A 17128-nucleotide genomic window follows, 5' to 3' on the forward strand; every position below is an offset into this window, starting at 1 on the left:
ATTATCTGACTTACATCTATAAGATTAGAGCCAGCCCTTCTATGAACCATTGTACATTCTGTAGTGTATCCATGTTTTAGAACTGGTGTTCAAAACTGTGCGGTAAAAGCAAAATGATTCTGTTAAATATGACCATCTCCACTTACTGTTGTTTTAAATCATATATAACACATTACTGGTTACCTCCAGGTCTTTTTGTTCTCTGAGCACACACTGTCTCATATCTTCTGTGGCATCTCCTATGAGCAGAAACTGCAGCCTATCTCTTAACTCAGAACCAGCAACCAAGCTGTCACTCACACAAATTTGACTTGCCTCTTATAAGAAGACAGGGGCAATGTTCTCTCCAGAACCCTCATGTACCTTCCCTCAAAATAAATTAAATATGGCAACCACTTCTATATGGCAGCTTTTAATAGCAAATTGGACCATGGAGAGAAATATACAGATAATAAAAGTAGGCTATATCTCAGCTGTTGCCTAACCCTGTAAGCACCTAATCTTGCATTATAAAAGCTCTCTAGGTGCCCAAGTTTCTGTCTCTGGATATGCATACAGGTGCCTCAGTCTAGGTACTTGACACCCTGTTCATGCCTATGCCCCAGTGCTATCCAAAAACCAGGGGTCAATAAGTGCTCCTGTTCCTATATTGCCCCTGGGGCCTGATCCAGTAGGTGTATTCATTGGCAGCTTAACTCCACACAACAGAGGCCCAATTTCACAATCAAAAGAATTCTTAATTATAAACCCTGCGGAAAATACAGCCTGGAACATTGTGGAAAATGATACTACAGGAAAGAGTCTTTCTTTTTAAGGTCATCTGCAGGTATTTCAGAGATCATTTTAGCAAAACACTTACAATAGTACTTTGATTACTCCAGTTCAATAATAGTAAGAAGCAAAGAATCAGTAAGGAATTTGGAGAGCTGATCACTGTTTAAATATAAAAAAGCTTCCTGACTTGGCAGCTTTTGGAAGCTGAGCAAATCCTGAGATTTTTTTTTTACCGCTGGGGATGTAATGTGTATCACAAGGTCTTCTTTAAATAAAAGTCATCAGTCTTAGTTATTTTATGACTTTGCTGATTAGAGTTTTTATAGTAATTACTATGACAAGAAGGGTACAACAGAAGATAAAATGTTAATTTACAATCTGTCTGCTGACCAAGTGTCATATGATAATGAATTGAGACAATCTATGATTTGAAATGGACTTGATTTTTTGAATTTGCTAATTTGACATGGTAGATAATGTACCAGTATGTACATTTTAAAGGGGGTGCATTCGATTAACCAGCCCTAGTGTAATGGTGAGTTAGTGAGAAGTTTGAGAAATGATCAGATCTGCAGAGAAGTGATCACTTTTGGTTCCATCATAACAGCTGAGATACAGAGGACAAAGAAGTAGAGGGAAAGAACAGAAAGAAAAATGGATAAAAAGTAAAGGAAAAACTCTTCTTCATGGAAATACACTTAGAATCTGCTGTTCCTGGCAGCATTTTTTTTATATTAACAAATCTAGCAGTTTAGCCAACATTAACCTTGTGCCCTGCTCTTCTTTTAAAAGTTCTTGGGGCTGAGTGGGCAAGTTGCTGAACACCTTCGATGTTGGTATCATTCCTCCCAACAGGATTTGAGGGTGCCCAGTACCTCTCAGGTTTGTGCGCAAGGTTTGTAAAAAAATAAATAAATAGTAAGTTAAGTATGATGTATTCAAGGATGAACATATCTGTTAATTTTATATCAATTACCATAAGCAAAATTACAACACTTACAGAAAAGTCATTTAGGACTTAGTATAGGGTTAGTTTCATCCCTATTAAATACTGTAAACGTTTTCTACTGGGATATACTTATATGCAAGACTGCTGAATCTTGTTCAGGGCTCTTGATATATCGCCATAATGCAACTTTAATTGTGACTGTCTTGCTCTAATAATAAAATGTGGCAAAAGAATATTGATTGTTTAAGTTCTTTTGTCAGAAAGTGATATTATGTTGTTTAAGCAATTGTTTTCAGTATGGAATACCTGACATTTCTTATTTATACTGTCTGAAGTAAAGATATTCTACATTAGTTTACTCTAGAAGACAATGCATCTCATGACATCATGGAAAACCCATTATTCATTTCTTTGGAAAACAAAAATTTATTACTGTTATATGTGATAAATTGAAAAATAAGAATACAGCTTTAATGCAGGCTCATTATAATTGAAAAACAGATTTCTATGTAGACATGATTGCTTTACAGAGGAGTGATATATGGCACAATGCTGTGGCATCCTTTAAATAATGCATGAATTACAAATGATCGATTACAATCCTGCTCTGGAGGTGGTGATGAAAAAGAAGTGTAGAAATAGTTTCCTGGCTTTACATATGCTTTGAGTACTGAAGGGCTTCAAGTTAAAATCAGCAACTGCATAGACATTATTGGATTAGACATCTTTTCAAGTCTCAAATACTGTGTCAATGATGAATTCTGAATGTTGTATATAAACTATAAAGAATGATAAGTACTTCTGAATGTTTTGTAGACCATGATGAGCTATTGGATTTCTAGATAAGGTATGAAAAGTAAGAGTAAGCACAAGTAAATCAAAAATAAAATATACTACATGCATTAAATAGGCACACAGAAATGCATTTTAATTATCTTAAGAGGTAAATTTGAAAGCATTGCTTGAAATGCTAATGGAAAGTCCCGTTGATTCCATTAGAATTTCCACTGGTTTCTTCTGATAGTTCCAAAAGCCAGTAAACCTACAGAATAGTTACTTTGATTCAAAACCTAGTTGCCAGCTAGGACAAGAAACCAGTTGAATTTCTTTAATTAGAGATTTTGAAAGGGGTGAGGCGATTTTAATAGGAGTTCCATGATTAAATCTTTTTCTGCCACTTTGAAAATGTAAGAGGAAGAGTTAGTTTTAAAAGGCAAAAAAAAGGAAACTTTGAGACATTATTGTGCTTTAATCTTTATATTACAGTTGTCCTAGGTAAGTCTACATTGAAGCTGGGAGGTGTGATTCCCAATGCAGGTAGACAGACATGCACTACCTCAAGTTGAGCTAGTATGCTAAAAATAGCAGCGTGGACATTGCGGCCTGGATGGCAGCTTGGGCTAGCCACCTGAGTCCAAGCCCTTCAGATGCTGTGAATCCAAGCTCAGGTGGCTAGCCCAAACTGCCCCTTGTGCCACAGCATCCACGCTGATATTTGTAGGAACTAGCGTGAGTCTGTCTACCCATGTTGGGAATCACACCTGTCAGCTGCAGTGTAGACATACCCCTAGAGGCCAACCAGGTTGTCGCCCCATTGTGCTTAATGCTATACAAACATATACTAAAGGATAGTTCCCGCTGCATAGAGCTTACTTAATCTTTGTATCACACATGATATGAAGTATCATTTCTAGTTCTTTGTCTACCCCCAGGCTATCCATAACTTCAAGAATGAAAACTAAGTGTCCTGCGCTCCTAATGTACTCCAATGCAGGGGTCACATGGTTGCAAGTAGCAACGGGACTCCCGATGGCAGCCTGACAGCGGGGACATGTGTGCTATTTGTTTATTTACTGTTAGTCTAAATCAGGGATCGGCAACCTTTGGCACGCGGGCTGCCAGGGCAAGCACCCCCCCTTGGGCCAGGCCAGTTTGTTTACCTGCCACGTCCGCAGGTTCGGCCGATCGCGGTTCCCACTAGCCGGGGTTCACCACTCCAGGCCAATGGGGGCAGTGTGAAGCGACGGCCAGCACATCTCTCAGCCTGCGCCGCTTCCCGCAGCCCCCATTGGCCTGGGACAGTGAACCGCGGCCAGTGGGAGCCGCGATTGGCCGAACCTGCAGACGCGGCAGATAAACAAACTGGCCCAGCCCACCAGGGGGCTTACCCTAGCAAGCCGCATGTCAAAGGTTGCCGATCCCTGGTCTAAACAGACTTTTTCTTCAATATTCCTTGCAGCCTAGAATGAATGGTTTAGGCGGGAAATACAACCTATCCTAAAGATATTTCTGTATAGATGGGACGACTGTTGACTGAAGTTAAAACTAAAGCCTACTAACCTTGGGAGTGTCCCATTTAAAGGAAGAATGAAAAAGGAAAATATTGAATTGATTGTTACTGTAACAGTTCAGTTCTGATTCAAAGCAGGTGTTTGAAATATGAGATGTCTCTATTGGGGTAGTGAAGGGGAATCTTCCATTGACCTTGAATGGGATCCCTGGTTCATTCATACTGAATGCAAAGTCAGTAGAACAGTTATGACCCATTAACTACCCTAAACTGTATAGGATGTGTCCATTGACATTGTCACAGTTCCAAAGATCAAGATAAAATGTCAATGGAACTGTTTCTATTTTACTGTGATATCATTTGTGACAGTTAAAATACTATGGGAAAGAGTTACTGGCCTGCATATAACTATATTGTAGCTCTTATGATGGGCACCTCTGCAATAAAAATCTGTTTTCAGATTGGCTCGAATAAGAACCAACTCAAACCTTTAAACTAATTCTAGAGTCTGAAACAAACCTGAACTTTTAAGGATGGGGGGGGGATCTAATAATCTCCAGCTCTACCGAAAAGCTCTTTTCTGTTTATCACTAAAACTGCATGGCCTGCAGCCATGGAAACCTTTCTGTTGGACTCTGGTGCTAATCTGAATGAAAGTTTTACATACGGTAGCATATAGTGCATTCTGGTACCTTCCATAGTCCTGGTCTCTTTCAAATAGGATCCTGTGGGACTGCAAAGAAAGTCATGGACAGCTGAAGTTCAAATGGGTTACATAAATATGTCTAAATGTCCTTTTGCTTATTCAAATCTCCAAATATTCTGGACAACATACACATTTGATTTTTTATTTTAAAGTGATAGTGGATGGTTCATTTAAGCTTTTGACTGAGCTTGGAATCTATTTGTTGTCATCTATCCTTTGATCAGAATAACACAAAAAGGAAACGTGGGATAGGCAGCCACCATACTGTACTGTTGTGTACTTACAGAATAACACCGCAACTAGCAAGGAAAGATGTAGTCAAGAGCACCCCTAAGAGAGGCATTGTGGTCTAATGAGAAAAGGACTGGACTGGTAGTTGGTAGACTTAGGTTCCACTCGTATTTCTATCATTGACACATTGTATAACTTTGGGCAATTCCCTGGACCTCTGTCTCTCAATTTCACCCTCTGTAAAATAGAAGTAATGATAATTACAGATCATTATCAAATCCCTTGAGAACTACAGATGAAAAGCAGTATATACATGCTAAGTATTCTTCTTACTATTGAATATGTGAATATTATATACTATACTTCTTACTATATGAATACCCTGCACCCATGGATGACCATGAGCTACCCACCTCTATCATAATATTTTCAAGTTTAGTTGTAATAATCTCTTGACTTGATTCTAGCAAAAAGGATGTTTGTTGTCCTGCCACCAGTGCCATCTGGAAAAGAGTTTTTCTGCAAAGTGAACGTACCAGCACTATGTAGCAGGGATGAAAAGTGGTGACTCATCATTCAAAATAAGTACTGTGCTTATTGTAACTGCCAAATACTGAATCATTAGTTTTCTCCCATATTAAGCATTTGCTGCTTCCCTCACTCTTCAAAAAGCAGCTGGTGTCAAGAGAAAGAGGAGATGGAGTTAATCATTGCCGTGATAAAGTCGGATATCCCTCTGACCAGGGATGAGGTAGCTCCAGACGGGGGGCCATATTATGATTCTTTAGTTGCTGCATCATGATGTAGGGTGAGGATGAAGAGGGCAAAACACCATCCAGTCATTTTGAAGTGGGGCAGGGGGTAGGGCGAGGGAGGGGAGAAGCTATAGGGAGGAAGAAACTGTAGTCGGGGGCACCATGTCCTACTTGAACTCTCCGCTGGAAAATCTATGACACAGAATCAACACTTACGTACCTAGTTCACTGTTAATGGTTTCAGTAGAATTGCTAAAACCCTGCAAGAACCTCTGAAGTTAATATTTCAAGTGCCAACAGTATATGGAAATGAATGAATAAACTAAAAATTATAGTGTGGTACCACAAAGGCTTTTAGGGCAAATAATCTTACTGAATGTACCGTAAGTAACAATTACTAAACAATGTGTCATAGCGTAATTAAATGGCAAAACACAGCATGAGATCATTTTGTGGCAGAGCATTCACAAAACATACAGAAAACCCGGCTAACTGGTTTGGCCTTATCACACACAATTACAGGGCCCTCATCATTGTAGATTCTAGCCATACTTTGCATGGATTAAAGATGGATCAGATAATCTTTCTAATGTTGCAATTTAAAATGAATAGCTGTTATTGAGCAAAACCATAGTGTTTTATGGAATAAGGATATTTTGTTAAATTTCATATTTAAACATTTTTGAAGGTTTTTCCTGTATAGAACGTCACTTTTTCATAATGTCATGGGCAGCTCTGCAAGCAACACGTAAGTATATTAGCTGTAACATTCTCTTAAATAAGAAAACACACACACATCACCAGTATGTCCATAAAGTTGTGGTGATACTTTCCTAGGGACATATTCTGCTCTCAATTTTTGTTTTAGCTTGGCATGAATTTAAGCACAAGTAACTGAAAACAGAATTTGGCCCTTAATATGTATGTAATATAATGCATAAATAAGGAATTGTTCAGGAATTAATCTTTGACTCAATACATTTCTCCTTTGCATTGCACTCAATCCCATTTTTGTGAATTATTATATTATCCACTCTGCTCACTTCATAACTATGCCAATATTGTTTTTCTTCTCAGTTTTTTGTTGTTTATATTAAATGCACTTTTGGAAGGCTCTGAGATTCCACAATGATGGGTGAGACATAAAAACAGAATAGAATACAATACTTGGCAAGTTATTCTATAGGTTTACTACTCAGAGTGAAATAGTTTTGCCTGAATTCCCTATGTACTGTTATTTACTCGCTTATTAAAGCTTCTCTGACATTAATGTAAACAGTGTATCTTATTCCATAATATCAAAGTCATTCATAACTTTAAATACTTTCATTATGTTGGCCAAAGCTCTCCATTGAGAATAAACAAACTATTTCACTGGCCTTTGGTTGTAAATATTCGTAATGTCTGTTAATCTCCTGGTTTCCCTAAAGACACTATTCTTCTTCGAGTACTAGTCCTTATGTGTATTCCATACATGGGTACACGTGCACCCCATGTGCCTGAGTCTAGAGATTTCAAGCATGTAGCATCCATTGGTCCACACATGCACAGTTGTTCTCCTTGTGCTCCAAACCAGGTGTATAAGGGGCAATGTGGACCAATACATCTCACTTCCTTTTTGCCACCGCCTGGCGTGCATTGGAATCTTCTGTGTCCACAGCTCTCTCTATGTTTCTTCAGCTTAACCTGTAATATATTGTAAATAGTTCTTAGTATTGATAGTTCTAGTATTTTGCATAGTTAGTATGGCTTAGCTTGTTTTTTCCTGCCGTGGGGAATTTTTCCCCTGCAGACAAGGACTATGCCCAGAGTTTAAGAACTGCATCTGCGGCCCCCGCTCCTTTGCAGTGAATGATGTCTAAAACTTAATTCTGAGCAAGAGATATTACCCGGCGTAGTTTCTTACACATAGTTGGTAGCATTTTCCAGCATGACTGGCTGTTCCAGCCAGGATCCAACCCTCACAGAAGCAAAGTGCTGGTTTCTTTGTTCCCTTGGGAGATGGATACCTCAGCGTTTTTTAACAATTCCTCATAGTCCCAAAGTTTGTCTTTGACTTCAAAGTCAGGAAGCCCTCCTGGGGGCTTGGCTCAGCTCAGCTTGCTGTGTCCACCAGGGAGCTGATGCCATGTTAATATTGCAGTCTCCTGTGATTTTACAGTGCAAATGATCTTCCTACAATCTCTGATTCAAACGAATAGCCTATTGTCCTTGTCTATGGTTACACTTGGCTTGGTTTGCTTGGTGTTTGTCTTCTTCTTTGTTTGGAAAAAAACTGTTTTGCCTCCTTTTTTTACCCTCTCAAAAACATATCAGAGAATATCCCTAATTTTACATACAGGATTGTTACGTACATTTCACAGATATATTAATAACCCCAGTATTATCATTTTTAGATGATACAAGACTCCTTTTAAATAAATATGACAACAGTGTGTGAGGTGTATTGAGCTGGTCAGGTCAGCTGAGTTTTACTGTTAGATACAAGGAAACCCTTTGCCATCTGGGATTGGGGTGCTCTTAGGATTACAAAGTAACCTCCATATATCTTTCTTGCAAAAAACAAGTTAAAGCTAAAATTCAGCATTCTTGATATGCTTTAACTCTAGAGCCTTGTAAAAGCTCCTAAGTAGTGTCTTGTTAAATTAAATTATCCTTCCTTTGGTGTGTATTCTTACTCTCTTTTAAATGATAGGATCTCTATCTTTTTACTAAACCCATATTCTGAGGCTGGGTCTACACTACCCACCTGAATCGGCGGGTAGAAATCGACCTCTCGGGGATCGATTTATCGCGTCCCGTTGGGACGCAACAATCGATCCCCGAATCAACGCTCTTACTCCACCAGCGGAGGTGGGAGTAAGCGCCGTCGACAGGAAGCCGCAGAGGTCAATTTTGCCGCCGTCCCTACAGTGGGGTAAGTCGGCTGCGATACGTCGAATTCAGCTACGCTATTCGCGTAGCTGAATTTGCGTATCTTAAATCGACCCCCACCCCACCCCGTAGTGAAGATGTAGCCTGAGTTGCTTTTCTGCCCTGTTGCCTGAAGCTTAATCCAAACAAAATGGTGGTTATGTTAGTGGCTTTAGGAAAGCAACCAATAGATGTGGCAAAGACTATGCCTGTCCCCCTGACTGAGGGTGTTTGCCCCCTTCTCATTTGTTATTTGTGGTGCAGCTTGTGAGTTAGAATCCAGTTGTTGCTGGATGATCAGGTTTCAGCAGTAGCAAGGAAGCCTTTCTTTCTTTATGTGTGCCTGGGAGACTGTGGCTATTTCTTTTGTGATGCTGACTTTGATTCCATCATGTATGCCTTTGGTGGCTCAAGATTAGTCCATGTCAGTGTGTTTTATACATGGGTCTGTACTTTGAATCCTTTTGGAGACTGATGCAGAATATGACAGCCTACGTGTTCAATGCGGTATCTCACTGCAAGTAAATGACACAAGGGTTCTGTGATTTGTATTGGTTGTTTGTAGGTTTCCAAGTAGAACGTAAGTTGTCTTGATTTTGATCTATAAAACCTACATGGCTGGGCACCTGCCTACCACAGTGATAGTCTTTTTTTTCTCTCTGTTCCATAAAACCAGAGCTGTAAGCAGAGCCACTGGAGCTCTCTGTGCGTGAGAGGGGAGGCTGCTGGTAGGGCATTCTCAGTGAGAGCCCATCAGCTTTGGAGCTCACCTCTATTGGTGTTGGAAATAGCTTGTTTACCTTCAGGAAACCTTGCAAAACCCATCTTTTGTACCAGGGCTTTTGAAGAAAGGTTGTTGTTTGAGGGTACGGTGTGTGGGTTTTTTCTTACTAATTGGCTAGTTACAGCCAGTGTATGACAAAACTTGGGGATGATTTGTTGTCATATTTGTGCATTGTGTTAAATAATTGCCAAAACTGCTTAGAGTCTGGGACAGGAACCTTTATTTCTATTTTATTTATTTTGATTTATGAAAATAAATACATTGACAGCTATATTCCTTTTCCGATCAGTATATTTTCTGTGTGATTTGTTTAATATGCACAGTTCCATCTGGTCAACTGGCTTCAGATGTAGTATTTTATCTTGTTTATTTGTGAGCATTCCACATGAGATTATCTTAAACTGAAGGCTTCTCTCAAACCTTACAATAATAATCCAAAACCATATTGACCCATCTTGTAGAAAGACATGAGTCAAGTGGCTCTCAAACTAGCCACTTTTCTATTCAGCCAGGTTTTTTTGGCCCGTGTTGATTTCATAGATAATAATAAATAATAGTAACATACCATAGTTTCATGGCACTTTGAACAGATGAGCAACACAGACATATAAAGACTTTTAGGCTTTTGTGTTCTTACTTGTTAATGTGAGCTTATTTACATAAATATTTTTGTTTGGAGAAATAGATAGATTCATAGAGTTTAAGGCTAGAAGGGACCAGTAGATCATCTAATCTGACCTCCTGCATATCACAGGCCATTAAATTTTACCCAGTTGGCCCCTGTATTGAGCTCAATAATTTGTGTTTAATTATAGCATAACTTGTATTTGGCTAAAACATATCTTCTGGAAAGGCATCCAGTCGTGATTTGAAGACTTCAAGAGATGAAAAAAACCACTGCTTCCCTTGATAGTTTGATCCAATGGTTATTCATCCTCGCTTTTAAAAATTTGTGTCTGATTTTCTAATTTGAATTTGTCTGGCTTACACTTCTATGCATTGGTTCTTCTGAAGCCTTTCTCCGCTACATTAAAGAGCCCTTTAATACCTGGTGTTTTCTCCCTGTGAAGGTGCTTTTACACTGTAATCAAATCACCTCTCAATATTCCTTGTCATAAACTACACAGATTGAGCTCTTTGTCTCTCACTGTAAGGCATTTTCTTCAGCCCTTGAGTAATATTTGTGGCTCTTTTCTGCACTATCTCTTATTTTTCAAGATCCTCTCTTAAAATGTGGACACCAGAACTTTATGCAGTACTCCAGTATTGGTCTCGTGAATGCCATATACCAGGGATCAGCAACCTTTGGCATGCGGCCCGTTAGGGAAATCTGCCGGCGGGCCGGGACAGTTTGTTTACCTGCAGCATCAGCAGGTTCGGCCGATCGCAGTTCCCACTGGCCGCAGCTTGCTGTTCCAGGCCAATGGGGGCTGCGGGAAGCGGTGGACAGCACATCCCTCGGCCCGTGTCGCTTCTCGCAGCCCCCATTGGCCTGGAACGGTGAACCACGGCCAGTGGGAACTGTGATTGGCTGAACCTGCTGATGCTGCAGGTAAACAAACCGTCCCAACCCGCCAGCAGATTTCCCTGACGGGCTGCGTGCCAAAGATTGCCGATCCCCGCCATATACAAAGGTAAAATCACTCCCTACTCTACTCACTACTCCCCAGTTTATACATCCAAGGGTCACATTAGCCCTTTTTGCCACATAAGAACTTGTTATTTGCAGACCCCAGAACAATTGTCACAGACACCTCTCCCCAAAGAGCTATGGCCCACTGTCTGAGAATAGCTGAGCTAGCTCTTTTACTAGAAAGGACTAATATGGAAAGGGCTATACTGGAAAATTCTCACATCATTCATAACCTTTCAAGCAACAGGCTTATTGAACTTAACAGCACTATTTCAAGAAGAACCTGTCACCATATTTGTTGTCATTTTGATATACGATTGCTATAGCAAGCCCTGCATTTATTTCTTGAGACATTATTCTATATCTTTGAAGAGCTATAGAGTGAACCCATATACAGTGGATAACTGGCTTAGTCTCATAATGATAAACACGTCCCTCTTTGACAATCATTCTGTTCCTTTGGCATGCATGTGATGTGATTGCAGATGTCATGCTTTGAGTGTATAATCAGTATTTCCATGATCACAGTATTAATATGGTTACATACACTGTGAACCCTTTGAAGACAAGTAAACTGAAAGCAAAGCACAAGTTATGTTTTACATACCAAATTTGTGGTTTCGCCTAAATGTATGTCTCATGTTATGCAAGTTGCTTTTTGTTTCAAATTAAGGTTTATATATCTTATAAAATGCTTCCATACAACGTTTTCAGTCTTGGGTGATTAGTGTAAGGTGCAAAGTTTGGTTTAAACAAATAGTCTTCCTTTGTTTGCACTCCCTATGAGACAAAAATCTAACCATTCATCACCAGATTTCATATGTGCAGTAATCTTTGACAACTTCAAACTGTCTCACTATTTCAGCTGTCAGTTCTCTTAGAACAGCTTTTTACTAGGGGGTGCAAAGCAGTTTTGTCTTAACCAACTACACCTCTACCCTGATATAACGCTGTCCTCAGGAGCCAAAAAAATCTTACCGCGTTATAGGTGAAACCACGTTATATTGAACTTGCTTTGATCCGCCGGAGTGCGCAGCCCCACCCCCCTGGAGCACTGCTTTACCGCGTTATATCCGAATTCATGTTATATCGGGTTGTGTTATATCGGGGTAGAGGTGTATTTGAAGATCCATTCATCGCATGGCACTGAGCCACCATAATGTCTCGGTAATTCCTCTCTCAGCACACGTTGCAAGGGATGTGGCAGGGCCACACCTAAACTTGGCTGATAACCCCTGGGGGCCAAGGACAGTAGTAAACATTAGAACAGCTTTTTAGGCATTTTCCACCCCCACCCCCACCCCGCATCACCACCCCCTTCGATCTTTCATTGAGCTCAGGTAACCTGGAGAATATGGCCTTAAGAATATAAGCAAATTATAAAAAATGTACTAACCAAGGAGGGTGCATTTCCTTTTACTTTACTAGAGTTGCATCCACTTAGGCTAGCACTGAATTTAATTACTAGATTTGTAGAGTCCAGATAATGACATTTTTATATGAATGTTAATTGATTTTAAATTTAATAAAATAGTAATGTCCAGCTAAGTTATAAACCTTGGCCAATAAAATGGCACCATTGCTCTACTTTCTCTGTGGGAAAGTCATTTTATTAATAAGGAAGGAAGGAGAATTGTGATAAACCCACCATCACATTCTAATATAAAGCTATCTATTATATTCCATGCAGGAACTGGATTAGTTATTAGTTGAATATAAATTACAGTTTAAAGCTGCAAAATCATTTGATTTGAGCTGGAATAAGTTTTTTTCAGAATCACTTATTGAAATCCAAGAAAAGGCCTTTGTATTTCAAATACCTTGTTGCCAAGTAATATGATGATGTACATCTTCTGTCTGCGAAGACCACCAGAGTATATATAAACTATGAACCATTCTATTTAAGGTCTTGTTAGGGGATTACAAACAATCTTTTCACAGCTTGTCACTCCATTTCAGCTAGATACTCTGTCACTTGGTTATACTCAAGTGTTCCTTCAGACTGAATTCAGTTGGGTCTAGACCTCCTCCTCTCCTCAGATGGGTCCTCATCTTGTATGCGTTAAAGAAAATGGGAATTTATCCACTGGCTTCAGTAGAAGCAGGATCAGGCTCACGTTCACCAACACATCTGCTGCAGTCCAGTTGGAACTACACTCATAGGGAGGTCTTCTCTGAGACATGCTACCACCTGAAACAGTATGAAGTTGTGGTCCCTTGTTGGATTGTCAGAAGTGAGGAATGAACCCCTTCTACCTGGCTTTAGAAGTATTAGCTCAAACAATAGAGGCTCAGAGACCCAGGTCTGTTAGCTTGAAGTCAACAGTAGATTCATACAAAGCTGTTTAATCCAGAAATTAGAGGAGGACAGAGAGACACACTTTAAGCATGGGTTACAAAATCAGTAGCTGCTGAACATAGTACTGAAAATGTTTGAAGATAAAGATAACAATCAACTGCTATGCTGCAATCAATTCTGACTATTGTATCTCATAAAAGATATAGAGATGCGTGATGCAAATGATTGGAGAAATGGAAAGGCTTCGCTCTGAAGAGACAGGGAGAAGATCAGTATTGTTTAGTGAGAGAGGAGATGAGTAAGAAGGGATGTGATAGAGATGTACAATATAATGAAAGCTAGATAGAGTATTCATGTTTTCTTTTTCTCATGGTACAATAATAAGGGGATATTAAAGGAAAGTGAAAGGCAGCAAAACTAAAACAAATAGAAGAAAATACTTTTTTGTTCAACCATGCAAAATTAGCCTCTGGAATACATTGCTACATGTTATTGAAGCCAAGAGCTTGCCAGGATGCAAGAAGATATGATGTTCATATGAATGAGAGCATCCACAGTTACATTTTTTTAAAAAATCCTCAAGTTAGGACGAGACAAACCCTCCATGCCTCAGGGTAAAAGCCAACTTCTAACTAATGGGATTAGGATGAAATTTCCCCAACAGTCAGATTATACCATAATTGTCCATTTTGTGGTTACTTTGACCTTTCTCTGAAACATCTGGTACTGGTCACTGCTGGAGACAGAATACTAAATAATGTACCACTGCTCTTTGCTGGTATGGCAGTTCCTGTGTTCCTAAATAGATTGCTTGGGAAATAACACAAATGAGTTCCTCACTGTGCCCACCACTGTTTGTGCAGATAAGCAGTACCTATTGAATTTGCCCCTGTGCAGTGGAGTGCAGAAAGTAGACCAGATGAACCATCTAAGCAGTAAGCAGTGCTGTGGAATGATATTAGGAGGACTATTTGCACCATTGGGAAGCAATTCCTGTCCATACTGTTGTTGTGCTGATGGAAATTTACAGGGAGGGAGATGGCGATTAGTCTGGTTTGAAATCAAGTGTAATCCAAACAGTCAAAACACCTGTGCACCATTGGGAACACATTTGTGTATGGTTGTGAGGTGTGTTATAGGCAAGATAGAGGGAGGAAAGGGTGATTATCACATCAGAATTCTCAAATGCATGCAAGACCTAATAGACACAATCTGCATGTGGCCCTGCTCCAGGTGGCAACACCAGGGAGTCACAGCCTTGCCTGCTTTCGCACATTGCTTTTTGTCAGCAGCAGTCTTACTCTGTTTCCTTAGAACGTAAAGAGCTCGATTTATTGAATCAAATTCATGAGACAGCAAATCATTTGTAAAACAGCTGTAACCCACAGTTTTAGTTTTATCACATTCAGACTTCCAAGTTACATATATACTAAAACTAAAGATATTATTTTTAGCTCAGAGTGGGGAGAGAACTAAGCATGAATTCTTCTATTTAATATGTGATATAGTCTGAAGTGCCTATACTAATTAGTGTTATAAAGTAGCTTAGGAACAGGAACCACATGTCAACAAGAAGACTAGCAGTAGCTGTATCTCAGGGGAATCACCCTTAAATCTGCCAGAGACAGATGTATTGGATGTGCTTGTTTTGATTTTTTGTCCATATAATAATAATAATTAATTAATTAAAATAATAAAACTTACTGGCCTTTTCTGCTTCTTTTGAAGCTACATTATACTCAAGAGGACTAAACAAACATATAAAGGCTTTTAGCATAACATGATACCTCTCAAGACAGGTAAGTAAAGCAGCAGAGCTGCAAGTTTGGACCAACTCTTACATCTGACACTTGAACGTTCCTTGAACATTTAACGGCCAAACTTTTGAAAGAGTTCAGCTGCTCACATTTAGGGCTCTTAGTGGGAGCTGCAGCTGATGCATACGTGGGAACTTTGGCTCTTGTGACCATCTGGCCCTAGTTTCCTAGAAATGGCATAAACACTGAATAAAAAGCCCCATTTTCTCTGACCTATTACATGATACTGCAAAGTATTTTGGTTAGGGTGTGGTGAATGACTGCAGTAACGCTGCAGAACTTCTCTTCTATGTGCAGTAGTTAGTAAATAGTTCAAGATACTAATCATGCAAGCAAAAGTATTTACCTGTATTTCACTGTGCCCTAACACTATACATGGGCAGTATGTGTGTGTGTGTGTGTATATATATATACTTCTCAGAATATAGGATCTATTTGTCAAATATTTTATTAAATAACTAAATAAATATTTTATAGAATATTTATTGAAGATCAAAAGCAAAGTATAAACTCTTTTTCTTTCAATATCCCCATATTTGCAGAAGATGTCTGTGGGTCTGATCCAAAGCCTTTCCCATCTTCAATGTGCTTTGGATTAGGTGCTAAGCAGTAGTCTGGCATGTTACCATGGGGGAGTATAAAAGAACCAACTAGTAAATTAACACTTGCATGCCACAGAATGCAATCAGACAATCATCTTATATCCCTTATAATTTTGGACAATTTATCTATTATTTATGTGTAATGCTCTGTTATTGAAAAGTTCTTTGGTGAAGTTTAAATTCATTTTAGGAAATTTGATTTACTTTGAAGCTGGTCAGTGGGCTAAGGTAGGGTTAGGAAATGAGAAGTTATTGAACTGTTGTTGATATTAAGAGGAGTTTCTTTTAAAGTAATGTTTCCTATCTTAAAAGCAATCCTCTGAAACAAAACTCATCCATGACTAACATTATGGTGATTTTTTGAGTTCCCTGCTACTCTGTTCTAAGGAAAACAAACAGATAAATGACCCAAACCACTTTAGTCTTCTCTGTTGTAACACACCCAGTAATATAAATGGATATTTTAAACATATATTTTAAAACATGTATATTTAGGATAATTTTAGTTCAGTTGCTTAGCTGGATATTATCGTTTGCAGTGAAAATGCTAAGGAACAAGAACTCACTGCTGACTACCATAGATTATAAATGTGATATTTGCATACAATCAAAATTAGATTACAATTATGTAGAATCAGATTCTAATATTAAAATATGTATTATGAGTGTTGATTGATTTTTTTGCTTTAGATTGTTTTTATTGAACTAACTATTCAAAAAGAAAACTGGAAAAAATAGAGAATAGAAGCATGGTCTTATGATAATAGCACAGAACAAAGAACTAAGGAGTTCTAATTTTGGCTCTGACACTTATCCGCTTTGTGGTCTTGGGAAAACTCCTTAAAATTCTTTGCCTCGGGTTTCCTAGCTGTGAAATGGGGCTAATATGCCTTTACCTACATAAAAGGAGACTCATGGGGATTAATCATATAATGTTTAATGTAGATGAATATTATTGATATTGTTTTACTGAATGAAAACTGAGGCAAAGAGACTTCTCTCAGGTCACACAATGAATAGGTTGCATTATATGAAATACAACAGAGTTTTTTAAAACCATTCTGTGTAGCTCAACCACAAGATATTGCTTGTTTAACAGAATTGGACAATTTTTCATGGGGAGGTCTAAAGGCACATGCTTGACACAAAGGCTATCATTCTGCCAAATGTCAAGTCCCTGCTACAAACCATGGAAGTGCCAGAGCTTCTCAAAGTAAAGGTTTCCAGAATTTTTTAACAGACAGAGCAAGATATTTTTCTGTAGCCTCATTCTCAGAAATGTCAAGTATCAGAGGGGTAGCCGTGTTAGTCTGAATCTGTAAAAAGCAACAGAGGGTCCTGTGGCACCTTTGAGACTAACAGAAGTACTGGGAGC

General features: G+C 39.0%; 1 protein-coding gene across 5 annotated transcripts in view; it reads left to right on the forward strand.

Moving 5' to 3' along the window:
* Positions 1-17128, forward strand: part of KLF12 (Kruppel like factor 12) — a 348332-nt gene that overhangs the window by 195532 nt on the left and 135672 nt on the right. The window lies entirely within an intron of this gene.

This window comes from Trachemys scripta, chromosome 1 (genome assembly GCF_013100865.1).
Source record: "Trachemys scripta elegans isolate TJP31775 chromosome 1, CAS_Tse_1.0, whole genome shotgun sequence".
NCBI lineage: Eukaryota > Metazoa > Chordata > Testudines > Emydidae > Trachemys > Trachemys scripta.